General features: G+C 39.2%; 1 long non-coding RNA gene across 3 annotated transcripts in view; it reads left to right on the top strand.

Moving 5' to 3' along the window:
- LOC148978131 (uncharacterized) overlaps positions 1–6,108 on the top strand; it is a 32,639-nt gene extending 26,531 nt beyond the window's left edge. For all 3 annotated transcript variants that reach the window (XR_016169618.1, XR_016169619.1, XR_016169620.1), the window contains 2 exons: positions 2,577–2,910; positions 5,484–6,108. This is a non-coding gene — a long non-coding RNA (uncharacterized LOC148978131). The remainder of the gene's footprint in view (positions 1–2,576; positions 2,911–5,483) is intronic.
- Positions 6,109–24,942: the final 18,834 nt, after the last annotated feature.

Here is a 24,942-nt window from a genome sequence, read left to right on the forward strand (position 1 = left end):
CTCTCTACTTCGTCCCTTGTGGTCTCCATTCCCACCCAGCCCCAGTCTCTCCACTCTCAGGAATCAATGGCATCTGACTTCCTGAATTATTCCCCTCTCTCTGCTCTCCATTTCTAAATCCGCTGACCTCCACTTGTATCAGAATCTGGCAGCATGTGCAAGGCCCGCAGCCCTCAGTCCTCTCAGTCCTCCCTCTGAGCGTCTCCAAACAGCCCTGACCCTGTGCCAAGATCCTCCGCCAACACCAGAGCGGACAGACCGGGGCAGATCCCGTCTCTCTGACCGCTTTCCCAGCTTTCAAGGCCAGAGAGAGGGGAAAATCTCTGTACTTCAACCAAATTGGTCGCAATCTTGTGCCACTCGCGTAATGTTGCCATTATTTGCCAAATGGGTAACCTTTACAGATTAAATGTGGGATTCCCAGTGGATGAGCGATTCCTTGTTGCGAGCCCAGATTTGGAAACGAATTTGAAATGATTTGCATTAAGGGATTTGTAGAGGGAGGATTCGGAATTGTCTTCCAAAGGACTTGAACAGTTTGTCATTCACTAAGGCCAACTAATGAATTCTACTTTGTCATGGCCTTAACTGTGATTCCTAAAATGCATTTCCACATGGAACTCTTCCCACATACTTCTCCGGATATGAATGATGCCTAAATCGTATGCCGAGAAGCCACTATGATTTTGGTTACTGTACTGAATGACGGCTGATCTGATCATACTAACTTGATCATCACCGGGGCATTTATTCATTCACTCAGCCTGCAGGTTTGTGTTAATGTCACGGCCATCAGTTAATCGTGCTGGATAAGGTCGCAGCGACTGCCAACCGGCCCTGCACTTGTCGGAGAGCATCATGTCAAGTCATTAAAACACGTTATACAAAACATATTAATAAAATAATATACATATTTTAGAAAATAATTTGTTACATTATAAATGTCTTTCACTTTTAACCCCAAACTCTTGAACGGTAGGGTATGTATATATGACATGTAGACTCTAAAAATTGCTGGGTTGTTATAACCCAATTTTGGGTAAAATATGGACAAACCCAGCCATTGGGTTACATTTTTAAACCCATTGCTGGGTTTGTCCATATTTTACTCAGAATTGAGTTAAAACAACCCAGCATTTTTTAGTGTACAGAGATAAACATCATTACATTCACATTTTTATGAAATCTTAAAGGGATACTCCACTTTTTTTGGAAATAGGCTCATTTTACAACTCCCCCAGAGTTAAACTGTTGAGCTTCACCTTTTTCAAATGCATTCAGCCGATTTTCTGATATTTAGAAAAATATCAGTAACCAGTAGGGGTGTAACGGTACATGTATTCGTATTGAACCGTTTCGGTTCGAGGCTTCCGGTTCGGTACGCATACAAACCGAACGATTGCTTGGACCATTTTTCCTGCCGGCAAAATTCGTGCTGACGCGGCCAACACAACGTTGCGCAACATCAAATGGCAAGCGTAATGAAAGCAGAACGAAACTGCGCTGCTCGTTATGTGCTTCATGGATCGTTTATCAGTTCGAACCAGCAACATCTGTGCAGCGCGAGCCGATCTCGATCAAGCAACACTGTTACTACACAGCGCTAAGAGATCCGGTAAAGAAAACATTTGAATTCGCCACTGAGGTAATAACATCGCTGCGAGATCTAGTGAGAAGCAATCACATTTCCCTGTTATTAACCGTAAATCTCTATTAGATCAAACAGCGCTGTCATGGAAACCAGGAGAAACATTGTGCCGTGAATGAACTAGTAATACTTTCGATTCGTCCACAGACCAGCAACATTCACCATGGATTTAATATAGTAACACTAACTGGAACCAGTTTGTCTGGAATGGTGAAATGCTTTCAAGTACTTCACACATCTTTTTCCAGCACTTCAAAATTCAAATATTATAATAAATATATATTTAAATGTTATTTTTAACGTGATGACCAAAACATTATTTGTTCATCCTTCAAAGATGAGCCCCATTTATAAACCTGAAAGTTTCAAGATCTAGGAAAACTCACACTTATTTAAAAATATTTTTTCTTTAAACAAATAGGACATTTCTCTGGCATTTCTTTCTTTTTGCTGTATCGAAAATGTACCGAACCGTGACTTTAAAACCGAGGTACGTACCGAACCGTGATTTTTGTGTACCGTTACACCCCTAGTAACCAGACAGTTTCTGGTGTCATTGACTTCCATAGTTGGAAAAAAATATATACTATGTAAGTCAATGAGACCAGAAACTGTCTGGTTACTGATATTCTAATATCAGAAAATCAGCTCAATTGATTTGAAAATGGTAAAACTGTTTAACTCTGGGGGAGCCTATTTCCAAAGAAAGTGGAGTATCCCTTTAAGGGAAGCTGATCTTCCCAGTCAACACACATAGCATTGACATACTGTCATCTTGTTAAAGGTTCATTCAATTGTGATTATTTAGAATATTTTTCATCATCTGTTCGAGCCTGTAATCTATAATTAAAGTAAGACGGTTCAATCAAACACAAATCCACATGTGATTTTCCATGAGATCAAAGCATCGTTTTCTTGGTTTTCGCAGCTTCCCCGACGGATCACGCAGCAGGGCAGTCCGATCTTCTGACAACCTTGGGTGTGTTTTACTCGGAGTGAGACCGCTGGCAGAAGCTGTTCCTCACGTATACCACAGGTGTGAAAAAATAATGTTTATAAACAGTGTTAATAATTCATCAGTGCTGACCTGCCTCGCAATGGCCTTGCTGCGAGAGGGGAATTAATAATTTGTGGTTGTGAGAGAAAAAGCCCGCCGGCGGACAGAACTGACTGACAGATGCTACGAAGTGATCTCTGCGACATCCAGGCTGGAGTGCTGGACCACAAACCTTCTAGAGATGATGGAGCCACCACCATCACAGGTTAGCCCGTGGCCCAAACGCTGCATTTTTTAACCTCTTGAAGTGTCTCAAACCAACTCAGAATCCCTTGGAATCGTCTCTTTTTTCTGTAAACACAGTTTGTAAAGTCTAACAGGGAGATAGCTATGTGAGTTTGAGTCATCATTTCCTGTTTTACAAACGCTGCTGATTTAGGAACATTCTCCACTAAAGCACCCTAATTAAACCAGTGAACAAACAAGCTTTTAAGTCTTTCTTAAGGAATGTTCTAGAAACAGGTATTTCAAAATGTTGAGCATTAAGGAACAAACTGTCCTTTCTATACGTTTATAGCACCGCATCACTTGGTTGATTTATAAACTCATTTAAATCAGAAGTTGCCATATTAAATTGATGAGAAGAAAACATGATATAATAGAAGAAACAATTCTGGACCTAAACCTACCTATCCATAACCTAACCAAGACCTCTAGTCTTAGGGTACCGATTGAAAGGCAAGCCTCCCCGGAGTACCCCCCAAAAACTACAAACTAAAATAATAAAGAAACCAATAAATCAGTAAACCATAGTGAGACTCTCCTTTTACTCTTCCTACCCAGAGATCGCTTAGCACCACCATTATTATAATCTGCTGAAAAAAAAACCAAAATGAGTCAGAGTAATCCCGGACGAGCCCCCAATTTATCTTACGAACCTCTGTTTAAATTTGGTAGAAAGGGAAACATAACATTAAGGATACTTGAACGAAAAATACGATGCTCAATCATTTATTTAAATGATCAAACTAACTGTAACAAAAAGGAATTGCATATTATAAGAAAAAGATTTCTAAGATAACACAATATTAAAAGATAAACAATAATAGGACAACTCCAAATTACCAAAGCAACAAATTATTAACTAAACCACAATTAAAAAAAACAAAAACAAAGAAGACAAAACAAAACAAGTCACTATTCACTTAAAAATGTGGTTGAATACATTTTTATGGTACTTTTTTGTCCTTTTCATATAGCTTTCGGTAGCCACTGCCACAAATTTTTTTTTCCTAAATTTAAATCTGTTCCTAACACAGTTTTTTTAATACTCATTTGTTTTTGTTTTTTAAAGAAGAATCTTGTACCTCTTTGTTTGCTCCTTCTTGGGCTTTTTCAGCTCATGAAGGAGCATAATTGCTGTTTTGTGTGTGAAATAGCAAGAAGAGTTATAATGGTTAGTCCTCAAAATAGTGAACGCTTCAACTATAAACCCACAACAGGCTAACAACACAGTGATGAATGTTCAAGAATTACATCTCTCTAGTGTGGCCGGAAACAAATATGGAACAGTCAAAAGAAAAACATCCTCTACTTATTATTGTGGAAAATTACTTCGGTGTGAAAATTACCCATATACTATACAGTATCTTTTATTAGCCAGTGCTAATCATGCGAGTACAGTGCTTTGTGTACATGCAGGTAGTTAGTTTTAAGGATGACTTTAGGTAACGGTGAGCTTTTGGTTTGGTCTTGTGATGTCCAGTTCACGAATGGACTGTTCTTTTGAACCTGTTCATTTTAGTGACCTGTTTGAACGTAGTTCAGCAAATTGGGCTGAACTGTCTGAACTAATTCACAGCTCGAGTCAGTACAGATCTATATGGATATGATCAAAACTCACTTTTGGATGTTTCTGGCAGTTACTCCAACATGAAATGAGCCCATATCTCAGAGTATGTGATCTTATGATGCTGGTTTTTGCCAACTCATTCAGACAGGACCCTGATCTGAGAACAGGGTAACACTTTATTTTGATTGTCCCCTTTGGACATTCTGTTGACTGTATAAGTGACTTTGCAACTACATGTCATCTAACTCTCATTAGAGTATTAGTAGACTGTCTGCTTAATATTATTGTTAACTCTTTATTGTGAAGATCCTCCAACAGATCTTCTAGTAATTTTGCAAGTACAGGTCAACTTATTCTAAACCTAACCCTACCATTCTATTAATACTTTACTAATACTCTGAGAGTTAGTTGACATGAAGGTGCAACGTTACTTATGCACAACTTATACTATGCATGACAATTCAGAGAATCACATCTCTCGGATTTAGATAATTAAATTCATCCAATTCTCCCAAAATACATAAAAGTGGCCATTGAACAGGGAGAAAAATGTATTAAACTTTATATTTTCACTTTGTCAAATTATAATTGAAATGATTATGATTGCAGCTTTCATCAGTGTATGGAATTTGTATTTAACAAACTAGAAATGTCTTTTTTTATTGTACTTCATTTAAATGTCTGAAAGCTAAAATAAACATGATGTCCGATTTTGCCCCCTCCTGGCACCGGCCCTGGACTGAACATGTAATACGCATGCGCATGATGTCATTGTTTCCACAAATTTGTGTTTTATGAGTTTACACAAAGGTCGTTTACAAAAACTTGCTGGGGAAACCGATTAGCAAACTATTGCTAAATTTGAAGCTTTTCAGTAAGATTTAATTGAAAACAGCACAACGGCTTCTTTCTGTAGTTTTAACTTCTGTTTTCTATCAGATATCCTCTGCTTATAAGACATCAAAGGTTATTTCTGTACTTGGTAGTCTGGAGTGGATCTTCTCATATACGAGTCTGTGCTGCAGTCTGGGTCTGGACGACTTACAGAAGCACCTTCACCCTTTAGAGTTCTCATTGTCTTTGATGTCGGTCCAGTTCATGAGGGCAGAGGAGATGAACACAGTCTGCAGCGCACGGTCCATGCCATGGCCTTTTGTCTATCATAACTATCAAATATCATTTTATTTCTGTTTTTTTTTCTGTCTTCTTGACTTTCTCAGATTTTTAATTGTACATTTATATGCAATATGCAAATGTTTAAAACAGTATTGTTTTAACCCCCTCAGACCTGAATTATGTTTCAAGTTTCTGAAAAATATAAAAGTACATTTTCCCAGCTCATGAGGTTTCTATAAATGAAAACAAATGAAATTTTTTAAATATATATAATTGCTTTCATTGTCCATTCCAATGGACACCAGGTCAAAACAGGTGTACTTCCCAAAAATGTACCAACATGAAATAAATTAATAAACATAAAATTTGTTGGTCTATACTTTAAGCTTTTTCTCAAGGTCAAAAAAATTCCAGCAGTATACCATTTCAACTATAATTTTGAGGTTTTTGTTTTACAGATTGCACATTGTTTGTAACAAACTAAATATATTCGAATCAATCTGGAATCAACCCTTCCAGAGCTGAGATATTGAGATATTTATAATGGCATAAATGCCACGTGGGATCTCAATATCCCAGCTCTGGAAGGGTCTAGAGCCTCCATTTTTGCACTCAGGTTCAAGTCTCATGGCCCTCTATCAGACAGTGGTACCCCAGTCGTATTTTTTTTTTTCGGGGCGAGAAATTAAGTTTCTCCAATCTTCTCAAAACTCTGGATTCTGATAGAGGGCCATGAGAGTTAGACCTGAGTGCAAAAATGGAGTCTCTCTTCCTGAGCTGAGATATTGAGATCCCACGTGGCATTTATCCCATTATAAAAATAGTGGGTTCGTGGACGGTGGAATTTCAAGATGGCCCTTAGTGCCACAGACTCAGGGGGCCTCCCTGAGTGCAGTAAAATAGTTTTCATCTGAAAATTTTGAAAGCTAAGATTAGAAACCACGTGTCCACAAACCCAAAATTTGTCCAATAATCTCTATCAGAATCCAGAGTTTTGAGAAGATTGGAGAAACTTAATTTCTCGCCCTGAAAAAAAAAACGAAAGGGGTACCACTGTCGTTTTTTTTTTTTTGGTCGAAATTTTGAGTTTCTCTGATCTTCTTGAAACTCTGGATTCTGATAGAGGGTCATGAGACTTAGACCTGAGTGCAAAAAGGGAGGCTCTAGACCCTTCCAGAGCTGAGATATTGAGATATTTATAATGGCATAAATGCTACTTGGGATCTCAATATCTCGGTTCTGGAAGGGTCTAGAGCCTCCATATTTGCACTCAAGTCTAAGTCTCATGGCCCTCTATCAGAATCCAGAGTTTAGAGAAGATTGGAGAAACTTAATTTCTTGCCCCGAAAAAAAAAAAACGAAAGGGGTACGTACCACTGTCGTTTTTTTTTTTTTGGTCGAAATTTTGAGTTTCTCTGATCTTCTTGAAACTCTGGATTCTCATAAAGGGCCATGAGACTTAGACCTGATTGCAAAAATGGAGGCTCTAGACCCTTCCAGAGCTGAGATATTGAGATATTTATAATGGCATAAATGCTACTTCGGATCTCAATATCTCGGTTCTGGAAGGGTCTAGAGCCTCCATATTTGCACTCAAGTCTAAGTCTCATGGCCCTCTATCAGAATCCAGAGTTTTGAGAAGATTGGAGAAACTTAATTTCTCGCCCCGAAAAAAAAAACCCGAAAGGGGTACCACTGTCGTTTTTTTTTTGGTCGAAATTTTGAGTTTCTCTGATCTTCTTGAAACTCTGGATTCTGATAGAGGGCCATCAAACTTAGACCTGAGTGCAAAAATGGAGGCTCTAGACCCTTCCAGAACTGAGATATTGAGATATTTATAATGGCTAAATGCTACGTGGGATCTCAGTATCTCGGCTCTCGAAGGGTCTAGAGTCTCCATTTTTGCACTCAGGTCTAAGTTTGATGGCCCTTTATCAGAATCCAGAGTTTTGAGAAGATTGGAGAAACTTAATTTTTTCCCCCGAAAAAAAAAAAAAAAAAACGAAAGGGGTACCACTGTCATTTTTTTTTTTGGTCGAAATTTTGAGTTTCTCTGATTTTCTTGAAACTCTGGATTCTCATAGAGGGCCATGAGACTTAGACCTGAGTTAAAAAATGCAGGCTCTATAGACCCTTCCAGAGCTGAGATATTGAGATATTTATAATGGCATAAATGCTACTTGGGATCTCAATATCTCGGTTTTGGAAGGGTCTAGAGCCTCCATATTTGCACTCAAGTCTAAGTCTCATGGCCCTCTATCAGAATCCAGAGTTTTGAGAAAATTGGAGAAACGTAATTTTTCGCCCGAAAATGAAAAAAACGTAAGGGGTAACACTGTCGTTTTTTTTTTCGGATCGAAATTTAGAATTTTGATATCTCAGCTCTGGAAGGGTCTAGAGCCTCAATTTTTGCACTCAGGTCAAAGTCTCACAGCCCTCGATCATAATCCAGAGTTTTGAGAAGATTGGAGAAACGTAATTTTTCGCCCGAAAACGGAAAAAAACGAAAGGGGTAACAATGTCGTTTTTTTTTTCGGGTCGAAATTTTGAATTTCGATATCTCAGCTCTGGAAGGGTCTAGAGCTTCCATTTTTGCACTCAGGTCAAAGTCTCACAGCCCTCGATTATAATCCAGAGTTTTGAGAAAATTGGAGAAACGTAATTTTTCGCCCGAAAACGGAAAAAAACGAAAGAGGTAACACTGTCGTTTTTTTTTTCGGGACGAAATTTTGAATTTCAATATCTCAGGTCTGGAAGGGTCTAGAGCAGTGTTTCCCAACCCTGTTCCTGGCGGCACACCAACACTGCGTGTATTCTTTGTCTCCCTTATCAAACACACCTGATTCAACCCATCAGGTGGGTTAATGAGCTGATGGGTTGAATCGGGTGTGTTTGATTAGGGAGACAAAGAAAACACGCAGTGTTGGTGTGCCGCCAGGAACAGGGTTGGGAAACACTGGTCTAGAGCCTCCATTTTTGCACTCAGGTCAAAGTCTCACAGCCCTCGATCATAATCCAGAGTTTTGAGAAAATTGGAGTGAAGGGGTGGTCAAAATCCCTTGCCTCTTCAGCATATATATATATATATCATAATATCCTCTTGAATGATTATGTATTTCTTTTATAAAATCAATAATTAAGTATATTCATTGTTACTTAATCATTTATATTAAAATGTATTCTTTCTATTATATTTGCTTTCTGAGGAGCAAATGTTATCTGTTTTTCTCCCAAACGAGTGAATGTTTTACCATTATGTTTTGGTACACTTAACTGATAATAAGACGCTCAGACTCTCTTCAGCCTTGATGGGAGCTCTTATTTGCTAGTGTCCTATGTGAATGCAGTAACAGTGAAAATAATAGGGAAATAGGGATTTTGGTTTATGTTTGAGTGTTAAAACATAAAGGGGTCTTTGAAGCCAACAGTTTAAGGCACTATTTCTTTGTTGAAGTCTTACTCCAGTTAGACTAAAGTTCAGTGCTATAGTCTTCTTGGTTGCAGGTTAAGGAACCACTGCCATTATTGGAGATTGAATGAGTTGTTGTTCTGGACACACTGGCGCCAGCAACCCAAATCTGTGACCTGGAAGGTCATGACGTGCCTCATCGATGGAGATATGTTTCGTCTATCTGTATATGTGTGGAAAATTACTGTGTTTATCTATATCGTAGCCAATGAGAATCATTCAACGTGTAAGCAATGACGTAGCTTAGACCTTGGGAACAGTATAACTGCTGTGATTGTTGTAACTGTAAGGGGGCGGCCTACGAACTCCTGAGGGAGTCTTGAAGCTCACTTCTGCTGATGAAATGGCAAACTATGTTCAGTAAAACTTTCTTTAATTTTTATAATTCCGACTCCGGGTCTCCATTCTTCATATCTGGTTCTGGGTCCTTTAACTGTTAACCCCTAACAGGAGAAACTTAATTTTTCGCCCGAAAACGAAAAAAAAAACGAAAGGGGTAACACTGTTGTTTTTTTTTTTGGGTCGAAATTTTGAATTTCGATATCTCAGCTCTGGAAGGGTCTAGAGCCTCCATTTTTGCACTCAGGTCAAAGTCTCACAGCCCTCGATCATAATCCAGAGTTTTGAGAAAATTGGAGAAACTTAATTTTTCGCCCAAAAACGAAAGGGGTAACACTGTCGTTTTTTTTTTCGGGTCGAAATTTTGAATTTCGATATCTCAGCTCTGGAAGGGTCTAGAGCCTCAATTTTTGCACTCAGGTCAAAAACTTGCGGCCCTCTATCAGAATCCAGAGTTTTGAGAAGATTGGAGAAACGTAATTTTTCGCCCGAAAACGGAAAAAAAACGAAAGGGGTAACACTGTCGTTTTTTTTTTTCGGGTCGAAATTTTGAATTTCGATATCTCAGCTCTGGTAGGGTCTAGAGCCTCCATTTTTACACTCAGGTCAAAGTCTCACAGCCCTCGATCATAATCCAGAGTTTTGAGAAAATTGGAGAAACTTAATTTTTCGCCCGAAAACGAAAAAAAACGAAAGGGGTAACACTGTCGTTTTTTTTTCGGGTCGAAATTTTGAATTTCGATATCTCAGCTCTGGAAGGGTCTAGAGCCTCCATTTTTGCACTCAGGTCAAAGTCTCACAGCCCTCGATCATAATCCAGAGTTTTGAGAAGATTGGAGAACCTTAATTTTTCGCCCGAAAATGAAAAAAAATGAAAGGGGTAACACTGTCTTTTTTTTTTCGGGTCGAAGTTTTGAATTTTGATATCTCAGCTCTGGAAGGGTCTAGAGCCTCCATTTTTGCACTCAGGTCAAAATCTCACAGCCCTCAATCATAATCCAGAGTTTTGAGAAGATTGGAGAACCTTAATTTTTTGCCCGAAAATGAAAAAAAAACTAAAGGGTTAACACTGTCATTTTTTTTCGGGTCGAAATTTTGAATTTTGATATCTCAGTTCTGGAAGGGTCTAGAGCCTCCATTTTTGCACTCAGGTCAAAGTCTCAAAGCCCTCTGTAAGAATCCAGAGTTTTGAGAAGATTGGAGAAACTTAATTTTTCGCCTGAAAATGGAAAAAAACGAAAGGGGTAACACTGTCGTTTTTTTTTCGGGTCGAAATTTTGAATTTTGATATCTCAGTTCTGGAAGAGTCTAGAGCCTCCATTTTTGCACTCAGGTCAAAGTCTCAAAGCCCTCGATCATAATCCAGAGTTTTGAGAAGATTGGAGAAACTTAATTTTTCGCCCGAAAATGAAAAAAAAAACGAAAGGGGTAACACTGTCGGTTTTTTTTCGGGTCGAAATTTTGACTTTTGATATCTCAGCTCTGGAAGGGTCTAGAGCCTCCATTTTTGCACTCAGGTCAAAGTCTCACAGCCCTCGATCATAATCCAGAGTTTTGAGAAGATTGGAGAACCTTAATTTTTCGCCTGAAAATGAAAAAAAAAACGAAAGGGGTAACACTGTCGGTTTTTTTTCGGGTCGAAATTTTGACTTTTGATATCTCAGCTCTGGAAGGGTCTAGAGCCTCCATTTTTGCACTCAGGTCAAAGTCTCACAGCCCTCGATCATAATCCAGAGTTTTGAGAAGATTGGAGAACCTTAATTTTTCGCCCGAAAATGAAAAAAAATGAAAGGGGTAACACTGTCTTTTTTTTTTCGGGTCGAAGTTTTGAATTTTGATATCTCAGCTCTGGAAGGGTCTAGAGCCTCCATTTTTGCACTCAGGTCAAAATCTCACAGCCCTCAATCATAATCCAGAGTTTTGAGAAGATTGGAGAACCTTAATTTTTTGCCCGAAAATGAAAAAAAAACTAAAGGGTTAACACTGTCATTTTTTTTGGGTCGAAATTTTGAATTTTGATATCTCAGCTCTGGAAGGGTCTAGAGCCTCCATTTTTGCACTCAGGTCAAAGTCTCACAGCCCTCGATCATAATCCAGAGTTTTGAGAAGATTGGAGAACCTTAATTTTTCGCCCGAAAATGAAAAAAAATGAAAGGGGTAACACTGTCTTTTTTTTTTCGGGTCGAAGTTTTGAATTTTGATATCTCAGCTCTGGAAGGGTCTAGAGCCTCCATTTTTGCACTCAGGTCAAAATCTCACAGCCCTCAATCATAATCCAGAGTTTTGAGAAGATTGGAGAACCTTAATTTTTTGCCCGAAAATGAAAAAAAAACTAAAGGGTTAACACTGTCATTTTTTTTCGGGTCGAAATTTTGAATTTTGATATCTCAGCTCTGGAAGGGTCTAGAGCCTCCATTTTTGCACTCAGGTCAAAGTCTCACAGCCCTCGATCATAATCCAGAGTTTTGAGAAGATTGGAGAACCTTAATTTTTCGCCCGAAAATGAAAAAAAATGAAAGGGGTAACACTGTCTTTTTTTTTTCGGGTCGAAGTTTTGAATTTTGATATCTCAGCTCTGGAAGGGTCTAGAGCCTCCATTTTTGCACTCAGGTCAAAATCTCACAGCCCTCAATCAGAATCCAGAGTTTTGAGAAGATTGGAGAACCTTAATTTTTTGCCCGAAAATGAAAAAAAAACTAAAGGGTTAACACTGTCATTTTTTTTCGGGTCGAAATTTTGAATTTTGATATCTCAGCTCTGGAAGGGTCTAGAGCCTCCATTTTTGCACTCAGGTCAAAGTCTCACGGCCCTCTGTAAGAATCCAGAGTTTTGAGAAGATTGGAGAAACTTAATTTTTCGCCTGAAAATGGAAAAAAACGAAAGGGGTAACACTGTCGTTTTTTTTTCGGGTCGAAATTTTGAATTTTGATATCTCAGTTCTGGAAGAGTCTAGAGCCTCCATTTTTGCACTCAGGTCAAAGTCTCAAAGCCCTCGATCATAATCCAGAGTTTTGAGAAGATTGGAGAAACTTAATTTTTCGCCCGAAAATGAAAAAAAAACCGAAAGGGGTAACACTGTCATTTTTTTTTCGGGTCGAAATTTTGACTTTTGATATCTCAGCTCTGGAAGGGTCTAGAGCCTCCATTTTTGCACTCAGGTCAAAGTCTCACAGCCCTCGATCATAATCCAGAGTTTTGAGAAGATTGGAGAACCTTAATTTTTCGCCTGAAAATGAAAAAAAACGAAAGGGGTAACACTGTCGTTTTTTTTTTCGGGTCGAAATTTTGACTTTCGATATCTCAGCTCTGGAAGGGTCTAGAGCCTTCATTTTTGCACTCAGGTCAAAGTCACACAGCCCTCTATCAGAATCCAGAGTTTTGAGAAGATTGGAGAAACTTAATTTTTCGCCCGAAAATGAAAAAAAAACGAAAGGGGTAACACTGTCGTTTTTTTTTCGGGTCGAAATTTTGACTTTTGATATCTCAGCTCTGGAAGGGTCTAGAGCCTCCATTTTTGCACTCAGGTCAAAGTCTCACAGCCCTCGATCATAATCCAGAGTTTTGAGAAAATTGGAGAAACTTAATTTTTCGCCCGAAAACGAAAAAAAACGAAAGGGGTAACACTGTCGTTTTTTTTTTCGGGTCTAAATTTTGACTTTTGATATCTCAGCTCTGGAAGGGTCTAGAGCCTCCATTTTTGCACTCAGGTCAAAGTCACACAGCCCTCTATCAGAATCCAGAGTTTTGAGAAGATTGGAGAAACTTAATTTTTCGCCCGAAAATGAAAAAAAACGAAAGGGGTAACACTGTCGTTTTTTTTTCGGGTCGAAATTTTGACTTTTGATATCTCAGCTCTGGAAGGGTCTAGAGCCTCCATTTTTGCACTCAGGTCAAAGTCTCACAGCCCTCGATCATAATCCAGAGTTTTGAGAAAATTGGAGAAACTTAATTTTTCACCCGAAAACGAAAAAAAACGAAAGGGGTAACACTGTCGTTTTTTTTTTCGGGTCGAAATTTTGAATTTCGATATCTCAGCTCTGGAAGGGTCTAGAGCCTCCATTTTTGCACTCATGTCAAGGTCACACAGCCCTCTCTCAGAATCCAGAGTTTTGAGAAGATTGGAGAAACTTAATTTTTCGCCCGAAAATGAAAAAAAAACGTAAGGGGTAACACTGTCGGTTTTTTTTCGGGTCGAAATTTTGAATTTTGATATCTCAGCTCTGGAAGGGTCTAGAGCCTCCATTTTTGCACTCAGGTCAAAGTCACACAGCCCTCTATCAGAATCCAGAGTTTTGAGAAGATTGGAGAAACTTAATTTTTCGCCCGAAAATGAAAAAAAACGTAAGGGGTAACACTGTCGTTTTTTTTTCGGGTCGAAATTTTGAATTTTGATATCTCAGCTCTGGAAGGGTCTAGAGCCTCCATTTTTGCACTCAGGTCAAAGTCACACAGCCCTCTATCAGAATCCAGAGTTTTGAGAAGATTGGAGAAACTTAATTTTTCGCCCGAAAATGAAAAAAAACGAAAGGGGTAACACTGTCGTTTTTTTTTTTCGGGTCGAAATTTTGAATTTTGATATCTCAGCTCTGGAAGGGTCTAGAGCCTCCATTTTTGCACTCAGGTCAAAGTCACACAGCCCTCTATCAGAATCCAGAGTTTTGAGAAGATTGGAGAAACTTAATTTTTCGCCCGAAAATGAAAAAAACGAAAGGGGTAACACTGTCGTTTTTTTTGGGGGTCGAAATTTTGAATTTTGATATCTCAGCTCTGGAAGGGTCTAGAGCCTCCATTTTTGCACTCAGGTCAAAGTCTCACAGCCCTCGATCATAATCCAGAGTTTTGAGAAAATTGGAGAAACTTAATTTATCGCCCGAAAACGAAAAAAACGAAAGGGGTAACACTGTCGTTTTTTTTTTCGGGTCGAAATTTTGAATTTCGATATCTCAGCTCTGGAAGGGTCTAGAGCCTCCATTTTTGCACTCAGGTCAAAGTCACACAGCCCTCTCTCAAAATCCAGAGTTTTGAGAAGATTGGAGAAACTTAATTTTTCGCCCGAAAATGAAAAAAAAAAACGTAAGGGGTAACACTGTCGTTTTTTTTTTTCGGGTCGAAATTTTGAATTTTGATATCTCAGCTCTGGAAGGGTCTAGAGCCTCCATTTTTGCACTCAGGTCAAAGTCTCACAGCCCTCGATCATAATCCAGAGTTTTGAGAAAATTGGAGAAACTTAATTTTTCGCCCGAAAACGAAAAAAAACGAAAGGGGTAACACTGTCGTTTTTTTTTTCGGGTCGAAATTTTGAATTTCGATTTCTCAGCTCTGGAAGGGTCTAGAGCCTCCATTTTTGCACTCAGGTCAAAGTCACACAGCCCTCTATCAGAATCCAGAGTTTTGAGAAGATTGGAGAAACTTAATTTTTCGCCCGAAAATGAAAAAAAACGAAAGGGGTAACACGGTCGTTTTTTTTTTCGGGTCGAAATTTTGAATTTTGATATCTCAGCTCTGGAAGGGTCTAGAGCCTCCATTTTTGCACTCAGGTCAAAGTCTCACAGCCCTCGATCATAATCCAGAGTTTTGAGAAGATTGGAGAACCTTAATTTTTCGCCTGAAAATGAAAAAAAAAAACGAAAGGGGTAACACTGTCGGTTTTTTTTCGGGTCGAAATTTTGACTTTTGATATCTCAGCTCTGGAAGGGTCTAGAGCCTCCATTTTTGCACTCAGGTCAAAGTCTCACAGCCCTCGATCATAATCCAGAGTTTTGAGAAGATTGGAGAACCTTAATTTTTCGCCCGAAAATGAAAAAAAATGAAAGGGGTAACACTGTCTTTTTTTTTCGGGTCGAAGTTTTGAATTTTGATATCTCAGCTCTGGAAGGGTCTAGAGCCTCCATTTTTGCACTCAGGTCAAAATCTCACAGCCCTCAATCATAATCCAGAGTTTTGAGAAGATTGGAGAACCTTAATTTTTTGCCCGAAAATGAAAAAAAAACTAAAGGGTTAACACTGTCATTTTTTTTCGGGTCGAAATTTTGAATTTTGATATCTCAGCTCTGGAAGGGTCTAGAGCCTCCATTTTTGCACTCAGGTCAAAGTCTCACGGCCGTCTGTAAGAATCCAGAGTTTTGAGAAGATTGGAGAAACTTAATTTTTCGCCTGAAAATGGAAAAAAACGAAAGGGGTAACACTGTCGTTTTTTTTTCGGGTCGAAATTTTGAATTTTGATATCTCAGTTCTGGAAGAGTCTAGAGCCTCCATTTTTGCACTCAGGTCAAAGTCTCAAAGCCCTCGATCATAATCCAGAGTTTTGAGAAGATTGGAGAAACTTAATTTTTCGCCCGAAAATGAAAAAAAAAAACGAAAGGGGTAACACTGTCATTTTTTTTTCGGGTCGAAATTTTGACTTTTGATATCTCAGCTCTGGAAGGGTCTAGAGCCTCCATTTTTGCACTCAGGTCAAAGTCTCACAGCCCTCGATCATAATCCAGAGTTTTGAGAAGATTGGAGAACCTTAATTTTTCGCCTGAAAATGAAAAAAAACGAAAGGGGTAACACTGTCGTTTTTTTTTTTCGGGTCGAAATTTTGACTTTCGATATCTCAGCTCTGGAAGGGTCTAGAGCCTTCATTTTTGCACTCAGGTCAAAGTCACACAGCCCTCTATCAGAATCCAGAGTTTTGAGAAGATTGGAGAAACTTAATTTTTCGCCCGAAAATGAAAAAAAAACGAAAGGGGTAACACTGTCGTTTTTTTTTCGGGTCGAAATTTTGACTTTTGATATCTCAGCTCTGGAAGGGTCTAGAGCCTCCATTTTTGCACTCAGGTCAAAGTCTCACAGCCCTCGATCATAATCCAGAGTTTTGAGAAAATTGGAGAAACTTAATTTTTCGCCCGAAAACGAAAAAAAAACGAAAGGGGTAACACTGTCGTTTTTTTTTTTCGGGTCTAAATTTTGACTTTTGATATCTCAGCTCTGGAAGGGTCTAGAGCCTCCATTTTTGCACTCAGGTCAAAGTCACACAGCCCTCTATCAGAATCCAGAGTTTTGAGAAGATTGGAGAAACTTAATTTTTCGCCCGAAAATGAAAAAAAACGAAAGGGGTAACACTGTCGTTTTTTTTTCGGGTCGAAATTTTGACTTTTGATATCTCAGCTCTGGAAGGGTCTAGAGCCTCCATTTTTGCACTCAGGTCAAAGTCTCACAGCCCTCGATCATAATCCAGAGTTTTGAGAAAATTGGAGAAACTTAATTTTTCACCCAAAAACGAAAAAAAACGAAAGGGGTAACACTGTCGTTTTTTTTTTCGGGTCGAAATTTTGAATTTCGATATCTCAGCTCTGGAAGGGTCTAGAGCCTCCATTTTTGCACTCATGTCAAGGTCACACAGCCCTCTCTCAGAATCCAGAGTTTTGAGAAGATTGGAGAAACTTAATTTTTCGCCCGAAAATGAAAAAAAAACGTAAGGGGTAACACTGTCGGTTTTTTTTCGGGTCGAAATTTTGAATTTTGATATCTCAGCTCTGGAAGGGTCTAGAGCCTCCATTTTTGCACTCAGGTCAAAGTCACACAGCCCTCTATCAGAATCCAGAGTTTTGAGAAGATTGGAGAAACTTAATTTTTCGCCCGAAAATGAAAAAAAACGTAAGGGGTAACACTGTCGTTTTTTTTTCGGGTCGAAATTTTGAATTTTGATATCTCAGCTCTGGAAGGGTCTAGAGCCTCCATTTTTGCACTCAGGTCAAAGTCACACAGCCCTCTATCAGAATCCAGAGTTTTGAGAAGATTGGAGAAACTTAATTTTTCGCCCGAAAATGAAAAAAAACGAAAGGGGTAACACTGTCGTTTTTTTTTTTCGGGTCGAAATTTTGAATTTTGATATCTCAGCTCTGGAAGGGTCTAGAGCCTCCATTTTTGCACTCAGGTCAAAGTCACACAGCCCTCTATCAGAATCCAGAGTTTTGAGAAGATTGGAGAAACTTAATTTTTCGCCCGAAAATGAAAAAAACGAAAGGGGTAACACTGTCGTTTTTTTTGGGGGTCGAAATTTTGAATTTTGATATCTCAGCTCTGGAAGGGTCTAGAGCCTCCATTTTTGCACTCAGGTCAAAGTCTCACAGCCCTCTATCATAATCCAGAGTTTTGAGAAGATTGGAGAACCTTAATTTTTCGCCCGAAAATGAAAAAAAACGAAAGGGGTAACACTGTCGTTTTTTTTTTTCGGGTCAAAATTTTGAATTTCGATATCTCAGCTCTGGAAGGGTCTAGAGCCTCCATTTTTGCACTCAGGTCAAAGTCACACAGCCCTCTATCAGAATCCAGAGTTTTGAGAAGATTGGAGAAACTTAATTTTTCGCCCGAAAATGAAAAAAAACGAAAGGGGTAACACTGTCGTTTTTTTTTCGGGTCGAAATTTTGTCTTTTGATATCTCAGCTCTGGAAGGGTCTAGAGCCTCAATTTTTGCACTCAGGTCAAAGTCTCACAGCCCTCGATCATAATCCAGAGTTTTGAGAAAATTGGAGAAACTTAATTTATCGCCCGAAAACGAAAAAAACGAAAGGGGTAACACTGTCGTTTTTTTTTCGGGTCGAAATTTTGAATTTCGATATCTCAGCTCTGGAAGGGTCTAGAGCCTCCATTTTTGCACTCAGGTCAAAGTCACACAGCCCTCTCTCAGAATCCAGAGTTTTGAGAAGATTGGAGAAACTTAATTTTTCGCCCGAAAATGAAAAAAAAAACGTAAGGGGTAACACTGTCGGTTTTTTTTTTCGGGTCGAAATTTTGAATTTTGATATCTCAGCTCTGGAAGGGTCTAGAGCCTCCATTTTTGCACTCAGGTCAAAGTCTCACAGCCCTCGATCATAATCCAGAGTTTTGAGAAAATTGGAGAAACTTAATTTTTCGCCCGAAAACGAAAAAAAACGAAAGGGGTAACACTGTCGTTTTTTTTTTCGGGTCGAAATTTTGAATTTCGATTTCTCAGCTCTGGAAGGGTCTAGAGCCTCCATTTTTGCACTCAGGTCAAAGTCACACAGCCCTCTATCAGAATCCAGAGTTTTGAGAAGATTGGAGAAACTTAATTTTTCGCCCGAAAATGAAAAAAAAACGAAAGGGGTAACACTGTCGTTTTTTTTTTTCGGGTCGAAATTTTGAATTTTGATATCTCAGCTCTGGAAGGGTCTAGAGCCTCCATTTTTGCACTCAGGTCAAAGTCTCACAGCCCTCGATCATGATCTAGAGTTTTGAGAAGATTGGAGAACCTTAATTTTTCGCCCGAAAATGAAAAAAAAACGAAAGGGGTAACACTGTCGTTTTTTTTTTCGGGTCGAAATTTTGAATTTCGATATCTCAGCTCTGGAAGGGTCTAGAGCCTCAATTTTTGCACTCAGGTCAAAGTCACACAGCCCTCGATCATAATCCAGAGTTTTGAGAAGATTGGAGAAACTTAATTTTTCGCCCGAAAATGAAAAAAAACGAAAGGGGTAACACTGTCGTTTTTTTTGGGGGTCGAAATTTTGAATTTTGATATCTCAGCTCTGGAAGGGTCTAGAGCCTCCATTTTTGCACTCAGGTCAAAGTCACACAGCCCTCTATCAGAATCCAGAGTTTTGAGAAGATTGGAGAAACTTAATTTTTCGCCCGAAAATGAAAAAAAACGAAAGGGGTAACACTGTCGTTTTTTTTTCGGGTCGAAATTTTGACTTTTGATATCTCAGCTCTGGAAGGGTCTAGAGCCTCCATTTTTGCACTCAGGTCAAAGTCACACAGCCCTCTATCAGAATCCAGAGTTTTGAGAAGATTGGAGAAACTTAATTTTTCGCCCGAAAATGAAAAAAAAAACGAAAGGGGTAACACTGTCGTTTTTTTTTTCGGGTCGAAATTTTGACTTTTGATATCTCAGCTCTGGAAGGGTCTAGAGCCTCCATTTTTGCACTCAGGTCAAAGTCTCACAGCCCTCGATCATAATCCAGAGTTTTAAGAAAATTGGAGAAACTTAATTTTTCGCCCGAAAACGAAAAAAAACGAAAGGGGTAACACTGTCGCTTTTTTTTCGGGTCGAAATTTTGACTTTTGATATCTCAGCTCTGGAAGGGTCTAGAGCCTCCATTTTTGCACTCAGGTCAAAGTCTCACAGCCCTCGATCATAATCTAGAGTTTTGAGAAGATTGGAGAACCTTAATTTTTCGCCCGAAAATGAAAAAAAACGAAAGGGGTAACACTGTCGTTTTTTTTCGGGTCGAAATTTTGACTTTTGATATCTCAGCTCTGGAAGGGTCTAGAGCCTCCATTTTTGCACTCAGGTCAAAGTCTCACAGCCCTCGATCATAATCCAGAGTTTTGAGAAAATTGGAGAAACTTAATTTTTCGCCCGAAAATGAAAAAAAAACGAAAGGGGTAACACTGTCGTTTTTTTTTCGGGTCAAAATTTTGAATTTCAATATCTCAGCTCTGGAAGGGTCTAGAGCCTCCATTTTTGCACTCAGGTCAAAGTCACACAGCCCTCTATCAGAATCCAGAGTTTTGAGAAGATTGGAGAAACGTAATTTTCGCCCGAAAACTGAAAAAAACGAAAGGGGTAACACTGTTGTTTTTTTTCGGGTCGAAATTTTGAATTTCGATATCTCAGCTCTGGAAGGGTCTAGAGCCTCCATTTTTGCACTCAGGTCAAAGTCACACAGCCCTCTATCAGAATCCAGAGTTTTGAGAAGATTGGAGAAACTTAATTTTTCGCCCGAAAATGAAAAAAAACGAAAGGGGTAACACGGTCGTTTTTTTTTTTCGGGTCGAAATTTTGAATTTTGATATCTCAGCTCTGGAAGGGTCTAGAGCCTCCATTTTTGCACTCAGGTCAAAGTCTCACAGCCCTCGATCATAATCCAGAGTTTTGAGAAGATTGGAGAACCTTAATTTTTCGCCTGAAAATGAAAAAAAACGAAAGGGGTAACACTGTCGTTTTTTTTGGGGTCGAAATTTTGACTTTTGATATCTCAGCTCTGGAAGGGTCTAGAGCCTCCATTTTTGCACTCAGGTCAAAGTCACACAGCCCTCTATCAGAATCCAGAGTTTTGAGAAGATTGGAGAAACTTAATTTTTCGCCCGAAAATGAAAAAAAACGAAAGGGGTAACACTGTCGTTTTTTTTTCGGGTCGAAATTTTGACTTTTGATATCTCAGCTCTGGAAGGGTCTAGAGCCTCCATTTTTGCACTCAGGTCAAAGTCTCACAGCCCTCGATCATAATCCAGAGTTTTGAGAAAATTGGAGAAACTTAATTTTTCGCCCGAAAACGAAAAAAAACAAAAGGGGTAACACTGTCGTTTTTTTTTTCGGGTCGAAATTTTGAATTTCGATATCTCAGCTCTGGAAGGGTCTAGAGCCTCAATTTTTGCACTCAGGTCAAAGTCACACAGCCCTCTATCAGAATCCAGAGTTTTGAGAAGATTGGAGAAACTTAATTTTTCGCCCGAAAATGAAAAAAACCGTAAGGGGTGACACTGTCGGGTTTTTTTCGGGTCGAAATTTTGAATTTTGATATCTCAGCTCTGGAAGGGTCTAGAGCCTCCATTTTTGCACTCAGGTCAAAGTCTCACAGCCCTCGATCATAATCCAGAGTTTTGAGAAGATTGGAGAAACTTAATTTTTCGCCCGAAAATGAAAAAAAAACGAAAGGGGTAACACTGTCGTTTTTTTTGGGGGTCGAAATTTTGAATTTTGATATCTCAGCTCTGGAAGGGTCTAGAGCCTCCATTTTTGCACTCAGGTCAAAGTCACACAGCCCTCTATCAGAATCCAGAGTTTTGAGACGATTGGAGAAACTTAATTTTTCGCCCGAAAATGAAAAAAAACGAAAGGGGTAACACTGTCGTTTTTTTTTCGGGTCGAAATTTTGAATTTCGATATCTCAGCTCTGGAAGGGTCTAGAGCCTCGATTTTTGCACTCAGGTCAAAGTCACACAGCCCTCTATCAGAATCCAGAGTTTTGAGAAGATTGGAGAAACTTAATTTTTCGCCCGAAAATGAAAAAAACGAAAGGGGTAACACTGTCGTTTTTTTTTCCGGTCGAAATTTTGAATTTCGATATCTCAGCTCTGGAAGGGTCTAGAGCCTCCATTTTTGCTCTCAGGTCAAAGTCACACAGCCCTCTATCAGAATCCAGAGTTTTGAGAAGATTGGAGAAACTTAATTTTTCGCCCGAAAATGAAAAAAAAAAACGAAAGGGGTAACACTGTCGTTTTTTTTTCGGGTCGAAATTTTGAATTTCGATATCTCAGCTCTGGAAGGGTCTAGAGCCTCCATTTTTGCACTCAGGTCAAAGTCACACAGCCCTCTATCAGAATCCAGAGTTTTGAGAAGATTGGAGAAACTTAATTTTTCGCCCGAAAATGAAAAAAACGAAAGGGTTAACACTGTCGTTTTTTTTTCGGGTCGAAATTTTGACTTTTGATATTTCAGCTCTGGAAGGGTCTAGAGCCTCCATTTTTGCACTCAGGTCAAAGTCACACAGCCCTCTATCAGAATCCAGAGTTTTGAGAAGATTGGAGAAACTTAATTTTTCGCCCGAAAACTGAAAAAAACGAAAGGGGTAACACTGTCGTTTTTTTTCGGGTCGAAATTTTGAATTTCGATATCTCAGCTCTGGAAGGGTCTAGAGCCTCCATTTTTGCACTCAGGTCAAAGTCACACAGCCCTCTATCAGAATCCAGAGTTTTGAGAAGATTGGAGAAACTTAATTTTTCGCCCGAAAATGAAAAAAAAAAACGAAAGGGGTAACACTCTCGTTTTTTTTTTCGGGTCGAAATTTTGAATTTTGATATCTCAGCTCTGGAAGGGTCTAGAGCCTCCATTTTTGCACTCAGGTCAAAGTCTCACAGCCCTCGATCATAATCCAGAGTTTTGAGAAGATTGGAGAACCTTAATTTTTCGCCTGAAAATGAAAAAAAACGAAAGGGGTAACACTGTCGTTTTTTTTTCGGGTCGAAATTTTGACTTTCGATATCTCAGCTCTGGAAGGGTCTAGAGCCTTCATTTTTGCACTCAGGTCAAAGTCACACAGCCCTCTATCAGAATCCAGAGTTTTGAGAAGATTGGAGAAACTTAATTTTTCGCCCGAAAATGAAAAAAAAACGAAAGGGGTAACACTGTCGTTTTTTTTTCGGGTCGAAATTTTGAATTTTGATATCTCAGCTCTGGAAGGGTCTAGAGCCTCCATTTTTGCACTCAGGTCAAAGTCTCACAGCCCTCGATCATAATCCAGAGTTTTGAGAAAATTGGAGAAACTTAATTTTTCGCCCGAAAACGAAAAAAAAACGAAAGGGGTAACACTGTCGTTTTTTTTTTCGGGTCTAAATTTTGACTTTTGATATCTCAGCTCTGGAAGGGTCTAGAGCCTCCATTTTTGCACTCAGGTCAAAGTCACACAGCCCTCTATCAGAATCCAGAGTTTTGAGAAGATTGGAGAAACTTAATTTTTCGCCCGAAAATGAAAAAAAACGAAAGGGGTAACACTGTCGTTTTTTTTTCGGGTCGAAATTTTGACTTTTGATATCTCAGCTCTGGAAGGGTCTAGAGCCTCCATTTTAGCACTCAGGTCAAAGTCTCACAGCCCTCGATCATAATCCAGAGTTTTTAGAAAATTGGAGAAACTTAATTTTTCACCCGAAAACGAAAAAAAACGAAAGGGGTAACACTGTCGTTTTTTTTTTCGGGTCGAAATTTTGAATTTCGATATCTCAGCTCTGGAAGGGTCTAGAGCCTCCATTTTTGCACTCATGTCAAGGTCACACAGCCCTCTCTCAGAATCCAGAGTTTTGAGAAGATTGGAGAAACTTAATTTTTCGCCCGAAAATGAAAAAAAAACGTAAGGGGTAACACTGTCGTTTTTTTTTCGGGTCGAAATTTTGAATTTTGATATCTCAGCTCTGGAAGGGTCTAGAGCCTCCATTTTTGCACTCAGGTCAAAGTCACACAGCCCTCTATCAGAATCCAGAGTTTTGAGAAGATTGGAGAAACTTAATTTTTCGCCCAAAAATGAAAAAAACGAAAGGGGTAACACTGTCGTTTTTTTTGGGGTCGAAATTTTGAATTTTGATATCTCAGCTCTGGAAGGGTCTAGAGCCTCCATTTTTGCACTCAGGTCAAAGTCTCACAGCCCTCTATCATAATCCAGAGTTTTGAGAAGATTGGAGAACCTTAATTTTTCGCCCAAAAATGAAAAAAACGAAAGGGGTAACACTGTCGTTTTTTTTGGGGTCGAAATTTTGAATTTTGATATCTCAGCTCTGGAAGGGTCTAGAGCCTCCATTTTTGCACTCAGGTCAAAGTCTCACAGCCCTCTATCATAATCCAGAGTTTTGAGAAGATTGGAGAACCTTAATTTTTCGCCCGAAAATGAAAAAAACGAAAGGGGTAACACTGTCGTTTTTTTTTCGGGTCAAAATTTTGAATTTCGATATCTCAGCTCTGGAAGGGTCTAGAGCCTCCATTTTTGCACTCAGGTCAAAGTCACACAGCCCTCTATCAGAATCCAGAGTTTTGAGAAGATTGGAGAAACTTAATTTTTCGCCCGAAAATGAAAAAAAACGAAAGGGGTAACACTGTCGTTTTTTTTTCGGGTCGAAATTTTGACTTTTGATATCTCAGCTCTGGAAGGGTCTAGAGCCTCAATTTTTGCACTCAGGTCAAAGTCTCACAGCCCTCGATCATAATCCAGAGTTTTGAGAAAATTGGAGAAACTTAATTTTTCGCCCGAAAACGAAAAAAACGAAAGGGGTAACACTGTCGTTTTTTTTTTTCGGGTCGAAATTTTGAATTTCGATATCTCAGCTCTGGAAGGGTCTAGAGCCTCCATTTTTGCACTCAGGTCAAAGTCACACAGCCCTCTCTCAGAATCCAGAGTTTTGAGAAGATTGGAGAAACTTAATTTTTCGCCCGAAAATGAAAAAAAACGAAAGGGGTAACACTGTCGTTTTTTTTTCGGGTCGAAATTTTGAATTTCGATATCTCAGCTCTGGAAGGGTCTAGAGCCTCCATTTTTGCACTCAGGTCAATGTCACACAGCCCTCTATCAGAATCCAGAGTTTTGAGAAGATTGGAGAAACTTAATTTTTCGCCCGAAAATGAAAAAAACGAAAGGGGTAACACTGTCGTTTTTTTTTCGGGTCGAAATTTTGACTTTTGATATTTCAGCTCTGGAAGGGTCTAGAGCCTCCATTTTTGCACTCAGGTCAAAGTCACACAGCCCTCTATCAGAATCCAGAGTTTTGAGAAGATTGGAGAAACTTAATTTTTCGCCCGAAAATGAAAAAAAACGAAAGGGGTAACACTGTCGTTTTTTTTTCGGGTCGAAATTTTGAATTTCGATATCTCAGCTCTGGAAGGGTCTAGAGCCTCCATTTTTGCACTCAGGTCAAAGTCACACAGCCCTCGATCATAATCCAGAGTTTTGAGAAAATTGGAGAAACTTAATTTTTCGCCCGAAAACGAAAAAAAACGAAAGGGGTAACACTGTCGTTTTTTTTTTCGGGTCGA

This window comes from Pimephales promelas, chromosome 8 (genome assembly GCF_988280905.1).
Source record: "Pimephales promelas chromosome 8, fPimPro1.hap1.1, whole genome shotgun sequence".
Taxonomy (NCBI): domain Eukaryota; kingdom Metazoa; phylum Chordata; class Actinopteri; order Cypriniformes; family Leuciscidae; genus Pimephales; species Pimephales promelas.